General features: G+C 42.5%; 1 pseudogene; it reads right to left on the reverse strand.

The window, feature by feature from the left end:
* Window positions 1-3,212: 3,212 nt before the first annotated feature.
* The window catches only part of LOC120988955, a 30,413-nt pseudogene continuing 8,371 nt past the window's right edge, over window positions 3,213-25,254 (reverse strand).

Raw genomic sequence — 25,254 nt, forward strand, 5'->3', positions numbered from 1 at the left:
TGAATGATGCTCAGACTGCCAAGTATCCCAGCCTCCTCACAGGGTGGGTGTGGGACCGGCCGAACGCTATGTTACTGGAAATAGACAGGAAGAGGCAAACACAAGACCCTTGGCTGAATACTAGTAAATGCTGCGTAACCTGGATGTCAGTGCTACAGTACAGGGAGATCATGAGCACATAAAGGGCATAGCACAGGGATGGCCAACCTGCGGCTCTCCAGCTGTTGAAAAACTACAACTCCCAGTATGCCTAGACTGCCTACAGCTATCAGCGCGCAGCAGGGCATGGTGGGAACTGTAGTTTTACAACAGCTGGAGGGCCGCAGGTTGGCCGTCCCTGGCATAGCAGAACTACTTTTCAAAAAATGTATCCAGCACAGTAGGGAGGTCAGATAAAACGTTTGGTATTTGCGATGCACAGCAACGTCAAGGGGTCCCTTTAAGAGGAAAAAAAGTACTTGTTTTCGTGATGCCAGTTGCAGTGAAGCAACAAGGGCACAGGGTCCATTTTTAGTTAAACTGTGGATGGTACCCAGAGGTAGGAATGCCAGAATGGTGTAGGATGGCCAAAATGTCCCTTAATGTTGGTGCACGTGTCACGGTGCTCCCACCTGGATACGCTGGACCCCAGGCGTTGACCTCCAAAAGCAGAAATATAGGGGGAATAGTTGAGGGATTTGAAAAAATAACTTGCGTCCAGAACTTGTGGTGAAGTTGATAACAGCTTTACTTGGGTTCACAGACTTTATCTTGGCTCCCAGCAGGCTTTAGCATTAACTGTGGCAGGCAAACTCCTCTCTGCTATGTCTGTTGCTCTCTGGCTCTGCTGTGCTAACAGGATAGCTATGTACGGTAACTCAGCTTTCTCTGGGTGCTGCAACTTCTCACTTGTAGTCTGACTCTGAATTAATACCAGAGAGTCTCCCTCTCCTGGCTCCTGAGGCTCTTAAGCGTCTGCCTCCATATCCAGCTGAGCTGAAGGTGCTCCAACTGGCCTTGCCAAGGCCACATCCAACAGGGACGGGCACCTGCTTCACACCCTTCCCCTGGCAGGGGGTAAACTAGACTCTTCCCCTAACAGGGGGGTAAACTAGACTAACTCTCACTGATCCCCACCCTTCCTACAGCACAGAGGGGGTGTTAGAATGGAAAGCTCCATTCTATGTAAGACAGCTCTGCCTTTTATGCTGCCACCTGCTGTTGAACCATGCACATTACACATAATAACATAAACAGTTACAGAATAGTGATATGCACATAATATAGGATCTGGAAATAAACGCACAGATGACATTAGGTTAACCAATAAAGACAATAGTGGGGTGCAGAAGTGGTAATGCACCTCTGGGGCGTTACATATCCAGTGTGCTAGAATCACTGACACTTTTCGGATAGTCAGGATTACAGATGTTACAATCCAAAATATGGAAGCAATTTTATCTCACTGGATACTATGCTGTACTGAAATAAAGTGGAAGTGTTATCGGACCTCCCTACTGTGCTGGATATAGTTGTTCCTGCCACTATATTTCCAGTTTTTTTCCGGGCACGTGGGTGGTCTGAGCTGTGGTGAGCTGGAACGTCTTGCTGTGTTTTGTAATTACTTTGTAATGTATTTGCTTCCACTTTTATTATAGGCAGTGATTCTACTTGAAACATGATATGTACAGTATACAGGACTTGTGTTGGTTTGCGGCACTGTTCTATCTAAACCAGATGATCCCTGGTGATCTAGAGCAGGGACGCCCAACCTGTGGCCCTCCAACTGTTGCAAAACTACAACTCCCAACATGCCCTGATAGCTGTAGGTTGTCCAGGCTTGCTGGGATTTGTAGTTTTGCAACAGCTGGAGGGCCGCAGGATGGGCATCCCTGAAGTAGATGGTTTCTCATGGTCCATGTGGTCACTGCAGGGACTACTGCAGAAGCGATTTGTGACCCCATGTCTGTCTTTTCAGATACAGCAACCATCTTGGCGATCATCTGTCTGTCTTGACCATTCAGAACCCCCTCCACATGTGTGAGCGCCCCCCTCTGACCACTCTCCGCACTACAGCAACTTCTCGTCCAACTTCTTCCCAGATTTGACAGATGGACCATAGAGCTTCTCGAAGACCCACTATTCGTCTCTTTTCTGTTAATTGCACAAATGGTGGAAGGCTTCATCTGGTGAACACAGAGACACTTCACCAATACCCTGACATCAAGACTGTTCATTTAGACTTGCATACTCTCGACAATAGATTTGAGATAAGAACACTGCAAGAAAATGGAAAAAGAGCACCTAGAAGGAGTGACAAAAGCCTACAGTATGTCACAATATAGCAGCGCTGGAATGTGGTAGAGTAGTGATCAAAGTCCAAAAATACTTACTTTTCATACAGATGCTCCTCAGACATTTTTTAATCTGGAAAGAAAGAAAAAAAGATTTTTAATTTTGACTATAGATAGGCTGATCCGTCAGTCCAGCGTAAGAGCTCTTCCTCCGAGACAGCACTGTGGCATTGGGAAATAACAAAAGCAGGGCTTAAAAAATGAAGACAACATAATATACAAAAATGGACATTGAGTACCCATTATTTCAGTCAACTCAATTCAGTGAGAATTAACAAAAAGGTATAATTTTTGCCACAATGCAATTGGCTCTTCTTCTGTAATTCTGTGTAAAGGCAGTGTCACCGCCACTTCTGTGAGAAGGTCTGACAGACGTCCTTCTCTACCTCTTGCATGATGTTCTTTGTTTTGGTTTCACTTTCTCATCTCCTTTCCTTCTCCCAGGTGTCACCTATTTAGACTAATCGTCTCCCTTTATATTCTCTCCCATACTGCCTCACTTTGCGGTTTATACTACTTCCTGGATTGAAGTGTTCACTGCTGGAGTCTTCTGCTGCTGCTTGTTCAGATAAGTCCTTTCATGTATTGTGTTTCCTTGTTGGCTTGATTCTAGGTGACCCTGACTCCCTCCGTATGAAGTGCAGGGACCCGGTGGTCGTGTCCCCTCACTATTATAGGGTTTTCAGGTGTCACAAAGTCTTAGGTACGGGGGCATACAATTGTCTACCTTTGAGACCCTTGTATGTGCTTAGCAGTCAGGGTGAGCTCTTAGGGTTTTATAGGGGTCACCTATATGCTCCTTAGTTTGGGATCAAGCCAGTCGGACCTTTATTCATAACTTTCAGCTATCTGCAACTTCATCCGTGGCAGGCAGAACTTCGGGCAGCTCCTACTGAAGTCCTCTTCTCGGATTTGGCAAGAGATTTTCTGATTTCATAACATCTCACTCAGCCAGTCTTCCTATTATAACATTTTACATGGCATATCCAATTCCCTGCAGCATATAACTGATGAACTATTCATTTATACCTTTCCAGGCCACGTTCTTACAGACAGACCCACCACCTCAATCCCTGCCATGGTAAAAGACACTGTAAAAGTTTCCTCTGTCATTTGGTCCTTGCTTCTTCTGCTGTTCTAGTTAAGTTCCCTCAACTATCTTGGAGCCATCCATGATGCTGACAGTCTTCTTGCTTGGACACCCATGTAAAAGTCCTTGGGTCATACTCTGCTATCATCAAGGAGGGGTTCCTTGCCCTCAGGGAGGTGGGCAGGAGGTAGAAGTGCATGGCTCTGAGCACCACCAGAACGCAGTGTAAGGCTGGTGTGCTCTGGGGTGAAGAGTGCTACAAGCAAGGACAACAATGCAGAACAAGCCCCAAACAGGAAGAGTGGACCAGGGATTATACTTCTCTCATCAGAAGGGTTGGCCATATTGGGTTTCAGGACTTTGTCAGAAGGCTCCTCCTCATTCATTTCATTCAATTCAACATGGAACAAATAAAAGACGGACCCATATAAAGCGGGCCCCAATCCATTACATAAGCCACGAATTCCAGTTACCATTCCTTGTACAACACCTTGCTGGTCTGGACCTGCATTGCGAGACACTACAGCACTGATAGCAGGGAAGGTCATACATCGTCCATTGCTGAGACCCAGAGTCATACCAAGCAAGATGCAATATCTGGAAGCCAAGACCAAGTAATATAGTGTTCTTATTGCTAATTGATCTCATAAGAACTCCCAGCACCACAGTCTGAGATTGACAATATAGGGAGTAGAAGGAAAGACTTTCTGCCCCAAACATCAGACAATGCTCCAATCAGGGGGGCACTCAAGAAGGAAAGAAGTCCCTTCACTCCATGGATTAGGCCATTCATTAAGAAGGTGTGCTGAGGGAACCGTTAACATGGGCGTTGTCAGCAATCCCCAGGAGAAAAACTCCAAAAATATAACCACCACTGCATGGTAGACACTGGGCTCTCCAACGCCTTGTCGCTAGTATGCCGTCGTATTGCGCCCATACCACACGTGAAAGCATGGATCCATAGTACAGCTGTGTGCATGAGCCCTACAGTATCTGTAGACATCTGGCAATCGATCTCAATCTACTGGATGCAATGAACTCTAGATAGGCCTCTATATAGATCCATACGTAATACAAATGCAGTGTAGGGTAGATAGGATGGGAGTGATGGCTGTGGCAATGACGGTAGTTGTAGTCCCCTGCTCCAGCACTCCCCCCAAGTAGGGCCTGCATTCGTAGAAGAGGTGAAAATCTTTTTCTCCTCGGAGCATACCGTGGATTTTGACGTCTCCTGTATGTCTTGGGGTGCCCTTGGTGTTAGATGAGCAGCGGTGTGCAATGCAGGAGAACCGGGGCCTGGGTCGGACATGAGGACAAATGACCAGGGCAGCATGGTTAAAGCAAAATATAGTCCTCTGACTGAGTGGATAATGGTTGGCCCAGTATAAATCAAGGCTGGGTATGGGTGGTAATAGTCCTCCAACTGCATACAAATCCTATGCCTTGACTTTCTTGCCAGTTAACTACTAGCCTATAGTGCAGAGTGACTAAAGTCACATTAGCCATTGTTATTAATGGAAGTGCATATACAGTCTACATTAACCCTTTAGCAGTGAACCATGGTGCATTATAGCAGTAACCCTTTAGCAGTGAACCACCGGGTCACTGCACAATTACAGCTGCGAGATTAAACAACATGGGAGATCTAGACTTGGGCACCGCAAATGTTTAAGAGGAGCTGTCACCTCTCCTGACATGTCTGTTGTAGAAACTACCTGCATGTACCCCACGACTCCGTGCACCGCCGTTCCTGTATCATTCCCGCTAAAAGCTTACCATCAAATCGCCAGCAGTCTGCACCAGGCGCCACCAGCAGCAGGTGTGTCTGACTCTGTCCAATCAGTGCCAGACTGTGCAGGGGACACGCCCCAACTGGCAACACCCTCCGCACCCCCACTGCAGACTGCTGGCAATTCGCCCACAACTTCCAGCAGGAACAATAGAGGAATGGCGCATCACAGAGTGACAAGAATAGACGGGAAACGCAGGAAGCCACCAAAACGGCCATGTCAGGGGTTGGTGACAGGTCAATGTGGCTGATATTCTGTGGCTGGGAAGATTTGTCTAGCACTAGAGACGCGGTCGAACTTTACAGTTATTGAGCCACAGACACAGAGATGGCAGCGCCAGGCGCAGGTGGGGGTGGCGGGCATGCGCCACAACCTGCTTCTGAGTTAATATTTGCTCGGCATGGAGCTCTCATATTGGCAGTTTGCCAGACAGCCCAGATTTACACTAAAGTCGCGATTCCCTCGTGTACGATACCGTTTTATGACCTGTAATACCCTACTGGACCGGTTTCCACGCACCGCGGCGAAGCAAACTAGGACATACGGTATATTGTCCTCAGTATTTAGAGGGGTGGTCCCATCTCAGACCATAAATGCTGGATCGGAGCCGATCCCATGGGTAGGACCTGTATCTATGTAGAGATGGGGTCCGCTTACTGAGTCCCACCCCACCTCATTGGAAGATGGGTGGACATACGCTTAGTTCTAGGTATTCATTTTATGCCACTTCCTATGCCCACGGGTACTAATCCCACAGGGGAGTAAAATACGGTGGAGAAGCCTCGCCATCTCCATAGCAAAAGGTGACTGCGCGTGCGGCAGATAAGCGGGCACGGCGGAGCACGGGGAGGAGATCGGTTTAATCTCATCCACTATGGAGGTGCTGTAATACATCTGACAATACACACTGATCTGCAGCACGCGGGCTTGTTGTCAGCACAGGAGGGGGCTTATATTAACCCCGGCTATACCGAGATGTCACAGTGCATATTAACCCTATACTGAGATGTCACAGTGCATATTAACCCCGGCTATACCGAGATGTCACAGTGCATATTAACCGTATACTGAGATGTCACAGTGCATATTAACCCCGGCTATACCGAGATGTCACAGTGCATATTAACCCTGTACTGAGATGTCACAGTGCATATTAACCCTGTACTGTGATGTCACAGTGCATATTAACCCTATACTGAGATGTCACAGTGCATATTAACCCCGGCTATACCGAGATGTAACAGTGCATATTAACCCTATACTGAGATGTCACAGTGCATATTAACCCTGTACTGAGATGTCACAGTGCATATTAACCCTGTACTGAGATGTCACAGTGCATATTAACCCTATACTGAGATGTCACAGTGCATATTAACCCTGTACTGAGATGTCACAGTGCATATTAACCCTATACTGAGATGTCACAGTGCATATTAACCCTGTACTGAGATGTCACAGTGCATATTAACCCTGTACTGAGATGTCACAGTGCATATTAACCCTATACTGAGATGTCACAGTGCATATTAACCCTATACTGAGATGTCACAGTGCATATTAACCTTATACTGAGATTTCACAGTGCATATTAACCCTATACTGAGATGTCACAGTGCATATTAACCCTGTACTGAGATGTCACAGGGCATATTAACCCTATACTGAGATGTCACAGTGCATATTAACCTTATACTGAGATGTCACAGTGCATATTAACCCTGTACTGAGATGTCACAGTGCATATTAACCCTGTACGGAGATGTCACAGTGCATATTAACCCTGTAATGAGATGTCACAGTGCATATTAACCCTGTACTGAGATGTCACAGTGCATATTAACCCTATACTGAGATGTCACAGTGCATATTAACCCTGTACTGAGATGTCACAGTGCATATTAACCCTATACTGAGATGTCACAGTGCATATTAACCCTATACTGAGATGTCATAGTGCATATTAACCCTATACTGAGATGTCACAGTGCATATTAACCCTGTACTGAGATGTCACAGTGCATATTAACCCTGTACTGAGATGTCACAGTGCATATTAACCCTGTACTGAGATGTCACAGTGCATATTAACCCTATACTGAGATGTGACAGTGCATATTAACCCTGTACCGAGATGTCACAGTGCATATTAACCCTATACTGAGATGTCACAGTGCATATTAACCCTGTAATGAGATGTCACAGTGCATATTAACCCTATACTGAGATGTCACAGTGCATATTAACCCTATACTGAGATGTCACAGTGCATATTAACCCTGTACTGAGATGTCACAGTGCATATTAACCCTGGCTGCACTGAGATGTCACAGTGCATATTAACCCTATACTGAGATGTCACAGTGCATATTAACCCTATACTGAGATGTCACAGTGCATATTAACCCTATACTGAGATGTCACAGTGCATATTAACCCTGTACTGAGATGTCACAGTGCATATTAACCCTGGCTGCACTGAGATATCACAATGCATATTAACCCTGTACTGAGATGTCACAGTGCATATTAACCCTGTACTGAGATGTCACAGTGCATATTAACCCTGTACTGAGATGTCACAGTGCATATTAACCCTGTACTGAGATGTCACAGTGCATATTAACCCTGTACTGAGATGTCACAGTGCATATTAACCCCGGCTATACTGAGATGTCACAGTGCATATTAACCCTATACTGAGATGTCACAGTGCATATTAACCCTGTACTGAGATGTCACAGTGCATATTAACCCTATACCGAGATGTCACAGTGCATATTAACCCTGTACTGAGATGTCACAGTGCATATTAACCCTGTACTGAGATGTCACAGTGCATATTAACCCTATACTGAGATGTCACAGTGCATATTAACCCTGTACTGAGATGTCACAGTGCATATTAACCCTGTACTGAGATGTCACAGTGCATATTAACCCTATACTGAGATGTCACAGTGCATATTAACCCTATACTGAGATGTCACAGTGCATATTAACCTTATACTGAGATGTCACAGTGCATATTAACCCTGGGCTGAGATGTCACAGTGCATATTAACCCTATACTGAGATGTCACAGTGCATATTAACCCTGTACTGAGATGTCACAGTGCATATTAACCCTATACTGAGATGTCACAGTGCATATTAACCCTGTACTGAGATGTCACAGTGCATATTAACCCTATACTGAGATGTCACAGTGCATATTAACCCTATACTGAGATGTCACAGTGCATATTAACCCTATACTGAGATGTCACAGTGCATATTAACCCTGTACGGAGATGTCACAGTGCATATTAACCCTGTACTGAGATGTCACAGTGCATATTAACCCTATACTGAGATGTCACAGTGCATATTAACCCTGTACGGAGATGTCACAGTGCATATTAACCCTGTACTGAGATGTCACAGTGCATATCAACCCTATACTGAGATGTCACAGTGCATATTAACCCTGTACTGAGATGTCACAGTGCATATTAACCCTGTACTGAGATGTCACAGTGCATATTAACCCTATACTGAGATGTCACAGTGCATATTAACCCTGGCTTTACTGAGATGTCACAGTGCATATTAATCCTATACTGAGATGTCACAGTGCATATTAACCCTGTACTGAGATGTCACAGTGCATATTAACCCTGTACTGAGAGGTCACCGTGCATATTAACCCTGTACTGAGATGTCACAGTGCATATTAACCCTGTACTGAGATGTCACAGTGCATATTAACCCTATACTGAGATGTCACAGTGCATATTAACCCTATACTGAGATGTCACAGTGCATAATAACCCTATACTGAGATGTCACAGTACATATTAACCCCGGCTATACTGAGATGTCACAGTGCATATTAACCCTGGCTTTACTGAGATGTCACAGTGCATATTAATCCTATACTGAGATGTCACAGTGCATATTAACCCTGTACCGAGATGTCACAGTGCATATTAACCCTATACTGAGATGTCACAGTGCATATTAACCCTGTACTGAGATGTCACAGTGCATATTAACCCTGTACCGAGATGTCACAGTGCATATTAACCCTATACTGAGATGTCACAGTGCATATTAACCCTGTATTGAGATGTCACAGTGCATATTAACCCTATACCGAGATGTCACAGTGCATATTAACCCTGTACTGAGATGTCACAGTGCATATTAACCCTGTACTGAGATGTCACAGTGCATATTAACCCTATACTGAGATGTCACAGTGCATATTAACCCTGTACTGAGATGTCACAGTGCATATTAACCCTATACTGAGATGTCACAGTGCATATTAACCCTGTACTGAGATGTCACAGTGCATATTAACCCTGTACTGAGATGTCACAGTGCATATTAACCCTATACTGAGATGTCACAGTGCATATTAACCCTGTACCGAGATGTCACAGTGCATATTAACCCTATACTGAGATGTCACAGTGCATATTAACCCTGTAATGAGATGTCACAGTGCATATTAACCCTATACTGAGATGTCACAGTGCATATTAACCCTATACTGAGATGTCACAGTGCATATTAACCCTATACTGAGATGTCACAGTGCATATTAATCCTATACTGAGATGTCACAGTGCATATTAACCCTGTACTGAGATGTCACAGTGCATATTAACCCTGTACTGAGAGGTCACCGTGCATATTAACCCTGTACTGAGATGTCACAGTGCATATTAACCCTGTACTGAGATGTCACAGTGCATATTAACCCTATACTGAGATGTCACAGTGCATATTAACCCTATACTGAGATGTCACAGTGCATAATAACCCTATACTGAGATGTCACAGTACATATTAACCCCGGCTATACTGAGATGTCACAGTGCATATTAACCCTATACTGAGATGTCACAGTGCATATTAACCCTGTACTGAGATGTCACAGTGCATATTAACCCTGTACCGAGATGTCACAGTGCATATTAACCCTATACTGAGATGTCACAGTGCATATTAACCCTGTATTGAGATGTCACAGTGCATATTAACCCTATACCGAGATGTCACAGTGCATATTAACCCTGTACTGAGATGTCACAGTGCATATTAACCCTGTACTGAGATGTCACAGTGCATATTAACCCTATACTGAGATGTCACAGTGCATATTAACCCTGTACTGAGATGTCACAGTGCATATTAACCCTATACTGAGATGTCACAGTGCATATTAACCCTGTACTGAGATGTCACAGTGCATATTAACCCTGTACTGAGATGTCACAGTGCATATTAACCCTATACTGAGATGTCACAGTGTATATTAACCCTGTACCGAGATGTCACAGTGCATATTAACCCTATACTGAGATGTCACAGTGCATATTAACCCTGTACTGAGATGTCACAGTGCATATTAACCCTATACTGAGATGTCACAGTGCATATTAACCCTATACTGAGATGTCACAGTGCATATTAACCCTGTACTGAGATGTCACAGTGCATATTAACCCTGGCTGCACTGAGATGTCACAGTGCATATTAACCCCGGCTATACTGAGATGTCACAGTGCATATTAACCCTATACTGAGATGTCACAGTGCATATTAACCCTATACTGAGATGTCACAGTGCATATTAACCCTGTACTGAGATGTCACAGTACATATTAACCCTATAACGAGATGTCACAGTGCATATTAACCCTGTACTGAGATGTCACAGTGCATATTAACCCTGTACTGAGAGGTCACCGTGCATATTAACCCTGTACTGAGATGTCACAGTGCATATTAACCCTATACTGAGATGTCACAGTGCATAATAACCCTATACTGAGATGTCACAGTACATATTAACCCCGGCTATACTGAGATGTCACAGTGCATATTAACCCTATACTGAGATGTCACAGTGCATATTAACCCTGTACTGAGATGTCACAGTGCATATTAACCCTGTACCGAGATGTCACAGTGCATATTAACCCTATACTGAGATGTCACAGTGCATATTAACCCTGTATTGAGATGTCACAGTGCATATTAACCCTATACCGAGATGTCACAGTGCATATTAACCCTGTACTGAGATGTCACAGTGCATATTAACCCTGTACTGAGATGTCACAGTGCATATTAACCCTATACTGAGATGTCACAGTGCATATTAACCCTGTACTGAGATGTCACAGTGCATATTAACCCTATACTGAGATGTCACAGTGCATATTAACCCTGTACTGAGATGTCACAGTGCATATTAACCCTGTACTGAGATGTCACAGTGCATATTAACCCTATACTGAGATGTCACAGTGCATATTAACCCTGTACCGAGATGTCACAGTGCATATTAACCCTATACTGAGATGTCACAGTGCATATTAACCCTGTAATGAGATGTCACAGTGCATATTAACCCTATACTGAGATGTCACAGTGCATATTAACCCTATACTGAGATGTCACAGTGCATATTAACCCTGTACTGAGATGTCACAGTGCATATTAACCCTGGCTGCACTGAGATGTCACAGTGCATATTAACCCTATACTGAGATGTCACAGTGCATATTAACCCTATACTGAGATGTCACAGTGCATATTAACCCTATACTGAGATGTCACAGTGCATATTAACCCTGTACTGAGATGTCACAGTGCATATTAACCCTGGCTGCACTTAGATATCACAATGCATATTAACCCTGTACTGAGATGTCACAGTGCATAATAACCCTATACTGAGATGTCACAGTGCATATTAACCCTGTACTGAGATGTCACAGTGCATATTAACCCTATACTGAGATGTCACAGTGCATAATAACCCTATACTGAGATGTCACAGTACATATTAACCCCGGCTATACTGAGATGTCACAGTGCATATTAACCCTGTACCGAGATGTCACAGTGCATATTAACCCTATACTGAGATGTCACAGTGCATATTAACCCTGTATTGAGATGTCACAGTGCATATTAACCCTGTACCGAGATGTCACAGTGCATATTAACCCTATACTAAGATGTCACAGTGCATATTAACCCTGTACTGAGATGTCACAGTGCATATTAACCCTGTACTGAGATGACACAGTGCATATTAACCCTATACTGAGATGTCACAGTGCATATTAACCCTGTACTGAGATGTCACAGTGCATATTAACCCTATACTGAGATGTCACAGTGCATATTAACCCTGTACTGAGATGTCACAGTGCATATTAACCCTGTACTGAGATGTCACAGTGCATATTAACCCTATACTGAGATGTCACAGTGCATATTAACCCTATACCGAGATGTCACAGTGCATATTAACCCCGGCTATACTGAGATGTCACCGTGCATATTAACCCTATACTGAGATGTCACAGTGCATATTAACCCTATACCGAGATGTCACAGTGCATATTAACCCTGTACTGAGATGTCACAGTGCATATTAACCCTGGCTATACTGAGATGTCACAGTGCATATTAACCCTATACTGAGATGTCACAGTGCATATTAACCCTGGCTATACTGAGATGTCACAGTGCATATTAACCCTATACTGAGATGTTACAGTGCATATTAACCCTGTACTGAAATGTCACAGGGCATATTAACCCTATACTGACATGTCACAGTGCATATTAACCCTATACTGAGATGTCACAGTGCATATTAACCCTATACTGAGATGTCACAGTGCATATTAACCCTGTACTGAGATGTCACAGTGCATATTAACCCTATACTGAGATGTCACAGTGCATATTAACCCTGTACTGAGATGTCACAGTGCATATTAACCCTATACTGAGATGTCACAGTGCATATTAACCCTGTACTGAGATGTCACAGTGCATATTAACCCTATACTGAGATGTCACAGTGCATATTAACCCTATACTGAGATGTCACAGTGCATATTAACCCTGTACCGAGATGTCACAGTGCATATTAACCCTGTACTGAGATGTCACAGTGCATATTAACCCTGTACTGAGATGTCACAGTGCATATTAACCCTATACTGAGATGTCACACTGCATATTAACCCTATACTGAGATGTCACAGTGCATATTAACCCTGTACCGAGATGTCACAGTGCATATTAACCCTATACTGAGATGTCACAGTGCATATTAACCCTGTACTGAGATGTCACAGTGCATATTAACCCTGTACTGAGATGTCACAGTGCATATTAACCCTCTACTGAGATGTCACAGTGCATATTAACCCTGTACTGAGATGTCACAGTGCATATTAACCCTATACTGAGATGTCACAGTGCATATTAACCCTATACTGAGATGTCACAGTGCATATTAACCCTGTACTGAGATGTCACAGTGCATATTAACCCTGTACTGTGATGTCACAGTGCATATTAACCCTATACTGAGATGTCACAGTGCATATTAACCCTGTACTGAGATGTCACAGTGCATATTAACCCTGTACTGAGATGTTACAGTGCATATTAACCCCGGCTATACTGAGATGTCACAGTGCATATTAACCCTATACTGAGATGTCACAGTGCATATTAACCCTGTACTGAGATGTCACAGTGCATATTAACCCTGTACTGAGATGTCACAGTGCATATTAACCCTATACTGAGATGTCACAGTGCATATTAACCCTGGCTTTACTGAGATGTCACAGTGCATATTAACCCTATACTGAGATGTCACAGTGCATATTAACCCTATACTGAGATGTCACAGTGCATATTAACCCTGTACTGAGAGGTCACCGTGCATATTAACCCTGTACTGAGATGTCACAGTGCATATTAACCCTGTACTGAGATGTCACAGTGCATATTAACCCTATACTGAGATGTCACAGTGCATATTAACCCTATACTGAGATGTCACAGTGCATATTAACCCTGGCTTTACTGAGATGTCACAGTGCATATTAACCCTATACTGAGATGTCACAGTGCATATTAACCCTATACTGAGATGTCACAGTGCATATTAACCCTGTACTGAGAGGTCACCGTGCATATTAACCCTGTACTGAGATGTCACAGTGCATATTAACCCTGTACTGAGATGTCACAGTGCATATTAACCCTGTACTGAGATGTCACAGTGCATATTAACCCTATACTGAGATGTCACAGTGCATAATAACCCTATACTGAGATGTCACAGTGCATATTAACCCTGTACCGAGATGTCACAGTGCATATTAACCCTGTACCGAGATGTCACAGTGCATATTAACCCTATACTGAGATATCACAATGCATATTAACCCTGTACCAAGATGTCACAGTGCATATTAACCCTATACTGAGATGTCACAGTGCATATTAACCCTATACTGAGATGTCACAGTGCATATTAACCCTGTACTGAGATGTCACAGTGCATATTAACCCCGGCTATACTGAGATGTCACAGTGCATATTAACCCTATACTGAGATGTCACAGTGCATATTAACCCTATACTGAGATATCACAATGCATATTAACCCTATACCGAGATGTCACAGTGCATATTAACCCTGTACTGAGATGTCACAGTGCATATTAACCCTGTACTGAGATGTCACAGTGCATATTAACCCTATACTGAGATGTCACAGTGCATATTAACCCTGTACTGAGATGTCACAGTGCATATTAACCCTATACTGAGATGTCACAGTGCATATTAACCCTGTACTGAGATGTCACAGTGCATATTAACCCTGTACTGAGATGTCACAGTGCATATTAACCCTATACTGAGATGTCACAGTGCATATTAACCCTGTACCGAGATGTCACAGTGCATATTAACCCTATACTGAGATGTCACAGTGCATATTAACCCTGTAATGAGATGTCACAGTGCATATTAACCCTATACTGAGATGTCACAGTGCATATTAACCCTATACTGAGATGTCACAGTGCATATTAACCCTGTACTGAGATGTCACAGTGCATATTAACCCTGGCTGCACTGAGATGTCACAGTGCATATTAACCCTATACTGAGATGTCACAGTGCATAATAACCCTATACTGAGATGTCACAGTGCATATTAACCCTATACTGAGATGTCACAGTGCATATTAACCCTGTACTGAGATGTCACAGTGCATATTAACCCTGTACTGAGATGTCACAGTGCATATTAACCCTGTACTGAGATGTCACAGTGCATATTAACCCCGGCTATACTCAGATGTCACAGTGCATATTAACCCTATACTGAGATGTCACAGTGCATATTAACCCTGTACTGAGATGTCACAGTGCATATTAACCCTATACCGAGATGTCACAGTGCATATTAACCCTGTACTGAGATGTCACAGTGCATATTAACCCTGTACTGAGAGGTCACCGTGCATATTAACCCTGTACTGAGATGTCACAGTGCATATTAACCCTGTACTGAGATGTCACAGTGCATATTAACCCTATACTGAGATGTCACAGTGCATATTAACCCTATACTGAGATGTCACAGTGCATAATAACCCTATACTGAGATGTCACAGTACATATTAACCCCGGCTATACTGAGATGTCACAGTGCATATTAACCCTGTACCGAGATGTCACAGTGCATATTAACCCTATACTGAGATGTCACAGTGCATATTAACCCTGTATTGAGATGTCACAGTGCATATTAACCCTGTACCGAGATGTCACAGTGCATATTAACCCTATACTGAGATGTCACATTGCATATTAACCCTGTACTGAGATGTCACAGTGCATATTAACCCTGTACTGAGATGTCACAGTGCATATTAACCCTATACTGAGATGTCACAGTGCATATTAACCCTGTACTGAGATGTCACAGTGCATATTAACCCTATACTGAGATGTCACAGTGCATATTAACCCTGTACTGAGATGTCACAGTGCATATTAACCCTGTACTGAGATGTCACAGTGCATATTAACCCTATACTGAGATGTCACAGTGCATATTAACCCTATACTGAGATGTCACAGTGCATATTAACCTTATACTGAGATTTCACAGTGCATATTAACCCTGTACTGAGATGTCACAGTGCATATTAACCCTATACTGAGATGTCACAGTGCATATTAACCCTGTACTGAGATGTCACAGGGCATATTAACCCTATACTGAAATGTCACAGTGCATATTAACCTTATACTGAGATGTCACAGTGCATATTAACCCTGTACTGAGATGTCACAGTGCATATTAACCCTGTACGGAGATGTCACAGTGCATATTAACCCTGTAATGAGATGTCACAGTGCATATTAACCCTATACTGAGATGTCACAGTGCATATTAACCCTGTACTGAGATGTCACAGTGCATATTAACCCTATACTGAGATGTCACAGTGCATATTAACCCTGTACTGAGATGTCACAGTGCATATTAACCCTATACTGAGATGTCACAGTGCATATTAACCCTATACTGAGATGTCATAGTGCATATTAACCCTATACTGAGATGTCACAGTGCATATTAACCCTGTACTGAGATGTCACAGTGCATATTAACCCTGTACTGAGATGTCACAGTGCATATTAACCCTGTACTGAGATGTCACAGTGCATATTAACCCTATACTGAGATGTCACAGTGCATATTAACCCTGTACTGAGATGTCACAGTGCATATTAACCCTGTACTGAGATGTCACAGTGCATATTAACCCTATACTGAGATGTCACAGTGCATATTAACCCTGTACCGAGATGTCACAGTGCATATTAACCCTATACTGAGATGTCACAGTGCATATTAACCCTGTAATGAGATGTCACAGTGCATATTAACCCTATACTGAGATGTCACAGTGCATATTAACCCTATACTGAGATGTCACAGTGCATATTAACCCTGTACTGAGATGTCACAGTGCATATTAACCCTGGCTGCACTGAGATGTCACAGTGCATATTAACCCTATACTGAGATGTCACAGTGCATATTAACCCTATACTGAGATGTCACAGTGCATATTAACCCTATACTGAGATGTCACAGTGCATATTAACCCTGTACTGAGATGTCACAGTGCATATTAACCCTGGCTGCACTGAGATATCACAATGCATATTAACCCTGTACTGAGATGTCACAGTGCATAATAACCCCGGCTATACTGAGATGTCACAGTGCATATTAACCCTATACTGAGATGTCACAGTGCATATTAACCCTGTACTGAGATGTCACAGTGCATATTAACCCTGTACTGAGATGTCACAGTGCATATTAACCCTGTACTGAGATGTCACAGTGCATATTAACCCTGTACTGAGATGTCACAGTGCATATTAACCCCGGCTATACTGAGATGTCACAGTGCATATTAACCCTATACTGAGATGTCACAGTGCATATTAACCCTGTACTGAGATGTCACAGTGCATATTAACCCTGTACCGAGATGTCACAGTGCATATTAACCCTGTACTGAGATGTCACAGTGCATATTAACCCTGTACTGAGATGTCACAGTGCATATTAACCCTATACTGAGATGTCACAGTGCATATTAACCCTGTACTGAGATGTCACAGTGCATATTAACCCTGTACTGAGATGTCACAGTGCATATTAACCCTATACTGAGATGTCACAGTGCATATTAACCCTATACTGAGATGTCACAGTGCATATTAACCTTATACTGAGATGTCACAGTGCATATTAACCCTGGGCTGAGATGTCACAGTGCATATTAACCCTATACTGAGATGTCACAGTGCATATTAACCCTGTACTGAGATGTCACAGTGCATATTAACCCTATACTGAGATGTCACAGTGCATATTAACCCTGTACTGAGATGTCACAGTGCATATTAACCCTATACTGAGATGTCACAGTGCATATTAACCCTATACTGAGATGTCACAGTGCATATTAACCCTATACTGAGATGTCACAGTGCATATTAACCCTGTACGGAGATGTCACAGTGCATATTAACCCTGTACTGAGATGTCACAGTGCATATTAACCCTATACTGAGATGTCACAGTGCATATTAACCCTGTACTGAGATGTCACAGTGCATATTAACCCTATACTGAGATGTCACAGTGCATATTAACCCTGTACTGAGATGTCACAGTGCATATTAACCCTGTACTGAGATGTCACAGTGCATATTAACCCTATACTGAGATGTCACAGTGCATATTAACCCTGGCTTTACTGAGATGTCACAGTGCATATTAATCCTATACTGAGATGTCACAGTGCATATTAACCCTGTACTGAGATGTCACAGTGCATATTAACCCTGTACTGAGAGGTCACCGTGCATATTAACCCTGTACTGAGATGTCACAGTGCATATTAACCCTGTACTGAGATGTCACAGTGCATATTAACCCTATACTGAGATGTCACAGTGCATATTAACCCTATACTGAGATGTCACAGTGCATAATAACCCTATACTGAGATGTCACAGTACATATTAACCCCGGCTATACTGAGATGTCACAGTGCATATTAACCCTGGCTTTACTGAGATGTCACAGTGCATATTAATCCTATACTGAGATGTCACAGTGCATATTAACCCTGTACCGAGATGTCACAGTGCATATTAACCCTATACTGAGATGTCACAGTGCATATTAACCCTGTACTGAGATGTCACAGTGCATATTAACCCTGTACCGAGATGTCACAGTGCATATTAACCCTATACTGAGATGTCACAGTGCATATTAACCCTGTACTGAGATGTCACAGTGCATATTAACCCTATACCGAGATGTCACAGTGCATATTAACCCTGTACTGAGATGTCACAGTGCATATTAACCCTGTACTGAGATGTCACAGTGCATATTAACCCTATACTGAGATGTCACAGTGCATATTAACCCTGTACTGAGATGTCACAGTGCATATTAACCCTATACTGAGATGTCACAGTGCATATTAACCCTGTACTGAGATGTCACAGTGCATATTAACCCTGTACTGAGATGTCACAGTGCATATTAACCCTATACTGAGATGTCACAGTGCATATTAACCCTGTACCGAGATGTCACAGTGCATATTAACCCTATACTGAGATGTCACAGTGCATATTAACCCTGTAATGAGATGTCACAGTGCATATTAACCCTATACTGAGATGTCACAGTGCATATTAACCCTATACTGAGATGTCACAGTGCATATTAACCCTATACTGAGATGTCACAGTGCATATTAATCCTATACTGAGATGTCACAGTGCATATTAACCCTGTACTGAGATGTCACAGTGCATATTAACCCTGTACTGAGAGGTCACCGTGCATATTAACCCTGTACTGAGATGTCACAGTGCATATTAACCCTGTACTGAGATGTCACAGTGCATATTAACCCTATACTGAGATGTCACAGTGCATATTAACCCTATACTGAGATGTCACAGTGCATAATAACCCTATACTGAGATGTCACAGTACATATTAACCCCGGCTATACTGAGATGTCACAGTGCATATTAACCCTATACTGAGATGTCACAGTGCATATTAACCCTGTACTGAGATGTCACAGTGCATATTAACCCTGTACCGAGATGTCACAGTGCATATTAACCCTATACTGAGATGTCACAGTGCATATTAACCCTGTATTGAGATGTCACAGTGCATATTAACCCTATACCGAGATGTCACAGTGCATATTAACCCTGTACTGAGATGTCACAGTGCATATTAACCCTGTACTGAGATGTCACAGTGCATATTAACCCTATACTGAGATGTCACAGTGCATATTAACCCTGTACTGAGATGTCACAGTGCATATTAACCCTATACTGAGATGTCACAGTGCATATTAACCCTGTACTGAGATGTCACAGTGCATATTAACCCTGTACTGAGATGTCACAGTGCATATTAACCCTATACTGAGATGTCACAGTGCATATTAACCCTGTACCGAGATGTCACAGTGCATATTAACCCTATACTGAGATGTCACAGTGCATATTAACCCTGTACTGAGATGTCACAGTGCATATTAACCCTATACTGAGATGTCACAGTGCATATTAACCCTATACTGAGATGTCACAGTGCATATTAACCCTATACTGAGATGTCACAGTGCATATTAACCCTGTACGGAGATGTCACAGTGCATATTAACCCTGTACTGAGATGTCACAGTGCATATTAACCCTATACTGAGATGTCACAGTGCATATTAACCCTGTACGGAGATGTCACAGTGCATATTAACCCTGTACTGAGATGTCACAGTGCATATTAACCCTATACTGAGATGTCACAGTGCATATTAACCCTGTACTGAGATGTCACAGTGCATATTAACCCTGTACTGAGATGTCACAGTGCATATTAACCCTATACTGAGATGTCACAGTGCATATTAACCCTGGCTTTACTGAGATGTCACAGTGCATATTAATCCTATACTGAGATGTCACAGTGCATATTAACCCTATACTGAGATGTCACAGTGCATATTAACCCTGTACTGAGAGGTCACCGTGCATATTAACCCTGTACTGAGATGTCACAGTGCATATTAACCCTGTACTGAGATGTCACAGTGCATATTAACCCTATACTGAGATGTCACAGTGCATATTAACCCTATACTGAGATGTCACAGTGCATAATAACCCTATACTGAGATGTCACAGTACATATTAACCCCGGCTATACTGAGATGTCACAGTGCATATTAACCCTATACTGAGATGTCACAGTGCATATTAACCCTGTACTGAGATGTCACAGTGCATATTAACCCTGTACCGAGATGTCACAGTGCATATTAACCCTATACTGAGATGTCACAGTGCATATTAACCCTGTATTGAGATGTCACAGTGCATATTAACCCTATACCGAGATGTCACAGTGCATATTAACCCTGTACTGAGATGTCACAGTGCATATTAACCCTGTACTGAGATGTCACAGTGCATATTAACCCTATACTGAGATGTCACAGTGCATATTAACCCTGTACTGAGATGTCACAGTGCATATTAACCCTATACTGAGATGTCACAGTGCATATTAACCCTGTACTGAGATGTCACAGTGCATATTAACCCTGTACTGAGATGTCACAGTGCATATTAACCCTATACTGAGATGTCACAGTGCATATTAACCCTGTACCGAGATGTCACAGTGCATATTAACCCTATACTGAGATGTCACAGTGCATATTAACCCTGTAATGAGATGTCACAGTGCATATTAACCCTATACTGAGATGTCACAGTGCATATTAACCCTATACTGAGATGTCACAGTGCATATTAACCCTGTACTGAGATGTCACAGTGCATATTAACCCTGGCTGCACTGAGATGTCACAGTGCATATTAACCCTATACTGAGATGTCACAGTGCATATTAACCCTATACTGAGATGTCACAGTGCATATTAACCCTATACTGAGATGTCACAGTGCATATTAACCCTGTACTGAGATGTCACAGTGCATATTAACCCTGGCTGCACTGAGATGTCACAGTGCATATTAACCCCGGCTATACTGAGATGTCACAGTGCATATTAACCCTATACTGAGATGTCACAGTGCATATTAACCCTATACTGAGATGTCACAGTGCATATTAACCCTGTACTGAGATGTCACAGTGCATATTAACCCTATAACGAGATGTCACAGTGCATATTAACCCTGTACTGAGATGTCACAGTGCATATTAACCCTGTACTGAGAGGTCACCGTGCATATTAACCCTGTACTGAGATGTCACAGTGCATATTAACCCTATACTGAGATGTCACAGTGCATAATAACCCTATACTGAGATGTCACAGTACATATTAACCCCGGCTATACTGAGATGTCACAGTGCATATTAACCCTATACTGAGATGTCACAGTGCAAATTAACCCTGTACTGAGATGTCACAGTGCATATTAACCCTGTACCGAGATGTCACAGTGCATATTAACCCTATACTGAGATGTCACAGTGCATATTAACCCTGTATTGAGATGTCACAGTGCATATTAACCCTATACCGAGATGTCACAGTGCATATTAACCCTGTACTGAGATGTCACAGTGCATATTAACCCTGTACTGAGATGTCACAGTGCATATTAACCCTATACTGAGATGTCACAGTGCATATTAACCCTGTACTGAGATGTCACAGTGCATATTAACCCTGTACTGAGATGTCACAGTGCATATTAACCCTGTACTGAGATGTCACAGTGCATATTAACCCTGTACTGAGATGTCACAGTGCATATTAACCCTATACTGAGATGTCACAGTGCATATTAACCCTGTACCGAGATGTCACAGTGCATATTAACCCTATACTGAGATGTCACAGTGCATATTAACCCTGTAATGAGATGTCACAGTGCATATTAACCCTATACTGAGATGTCACAGTGCATATTAACCCTATACTGAGATGTCACAGTGCATATTAACCCTGTACTGAGATGTCACAGTGCATATTAACCCTGGCTGCACTGAGATGTCACAGTGCATATTAACCCTATACTGAGATGTCACAGTGCATATTAACCCTATACTGAGATGTCACAGTGCATATTAACCCTATACTGAGATGTCACAGTGCATATTAACCCTGTACTGAGATGTCACAGTGCATATTAACCCTGGCTGCACTGAGATATCACAATGCATATTAACCCTGTACTGAGATGTCACAGTGCATAATAACCCTATACTGAGATGTCACAGTGCATATTAACCCTATACTGAGATGTCACAGTGCATATTAACCCTGTACTGAGATGTCACAGTGCATATTAACCCTGTACTGAGATGTCACAGTGCATATTAACCTTGTACTGAGATGTCACAGTGCATATTAACCCTGGCTGCACTGAGATGTCACAGTGCATATTAACCCTATACTGAGATGTCACAGTGCATATTAACCCTATACTGAGATGTCACAGTGCATAATAACCCTATACTGAGATGTCACAGTACATATTAACCCCGGCTATACTGAGATGTCACAGTGCATATTAACCCTGTACCGAGATGTCACAGTGCATATTAACCCTATACTGAGATGTCACAGTGCATATTAACCCTGTATTGAGATGTCACAGTGCATATTAACCCTGTACCGAGATGTCACAGTGCATATTAACCCTATACTAAGATGTCACAGTGCATATTAACCCTGTACTGAGATGTCACAGTGCATATTAACCCTGTACTGAGATGACACAGTGCATATTAACCCTATACTGAGATGTCACAGTGCATATTAACCCTGTACTGAGATGTCACAGTGCATATTAACCCTATACTGAGATGTCACAGTGCATATTAACCCTGTACTGAGATGTCACAGTGCATATTAACCCTGTACTGAGATGTCACAGTGCATATTAACCCTATACTGAGATGTCACAGTGCATATTAACCCTATACCGAGATGTCACAGTGCATATTAACCCCGGCTATACTGAGATGTCACCGTGCATATTAACCCTATACTGAGATGTCACAGTGCATATTAACCCTATACCGAGATGTCACAGTGCATATTAACCCTGTACTGAGATGTCACAGTGCATATTAACCCTGGCTATACTGAGATGTCACAGTGCATATTAACCCTATACTGAGATGTCACAGTGCATATTAACCCTGGCTATACTGAGATGTCACAGTGCATATTAACCCTATACTGAGATGTCACAGTGCATATTAACCCTGTACTGAGATGTCACAGGGCATATTAACCCCATACTGACATGTCACAGTGCATATTAACCCTATACTGAGATGTCACAGTGCATATTAACCCTATACTGAGATGTCACAGTGCATATTAACCCTGTACTGAGATGTCACAGTGCATATTAACCCTATACTGAGATGTCACAGTGCATATTAACCCTGTACTGAGATGTCACAGTGCATATTAACCCTATACTGAGATGTCACAGTGCATATTAACCCTGTACTGAGATGTCACAGTGCATATTAACCCTATACTGAGATGTCACAGTGCATATTAACCCTATACTGAGATGTCACAGTGCATATTAACCCTGTACCGAGATGTCACAGTGCATATTAACCCTGTACTGAGATGTCACAGTGCATATTAACCCTGTACTGAGATGTCACAGTGCATATTAACCCTATACTGAGATGTCACAGTGCATATTAACCCTATACTGAGATGTCACAGTGCATATTAACCCTGTACCGAGATGTCACAGTGCATATTAACCCTATACTGAGATGTCACAGTGCATATTAACCCTGTACTGAGATGTCACAGTGCATATTAACCCTGTACTGAGATGTCACAGTGCATATTAACCCTGTACTGAGATGTCACAGTGCATATTAACCCTGTACTGAGATGTCACAGTGCATATTAACCCTATACTGAGATGTCACAGTGCATATTAACCCTATACTGAGATGTCACAGTGCATATTAACCCTGTACTGAGATGTCACAGTGCATATTAACCCTGTACTGTGATGTCACAGTGCATATTAACCCTATACTGAGATGTCACAGTGCATATTAACCCTGTACTGAGATGTCACAGTGCATATTAACCCTGTACTGAGAAGTAACAGTGCATATTAACCCCGGCTATACTGAGATGTCACAGTGCATATTAACCCTATACTGAGATGTCACAGTGCATATTAACCCTGTACTGAGATGTCACAGTGCATATTAACCCTGTACTGAGATGTCACAGTGCATATTAACCCTATACTGAGATGTCACAGTGCATATTAACCCTGGCTTTACTGAGATGTCACAGTGCATATTAACCCTATACTGAGATGTCACAGTGCATATTAACCCTATACTGAGATGTCACAGTGCATATTAACCCTGTACTGAGAGGTCACCGTGCATATTAACCCTGTACTGAGATGTCACAGTGCATATTAACCCTGTACTGAGATGTCACAGTGCATATTAACCCTATACCGAGATGTCACAGTGCATATTAACCCTATACTGAGATGTCACAGTGCATATTAACCC

This window comes from Bufo bufo, chromosome 1 (genome assembly GCF_905171765.1).
Source record: "Bufo bufo chromosome 1, aBufBuf1.1, whole genome shotgun sequence".
NCBI lineage: Eukaryota > Metazoa > Chordata > Amphibia > Anura > Bufonidae > Bufo > Bufo bufo.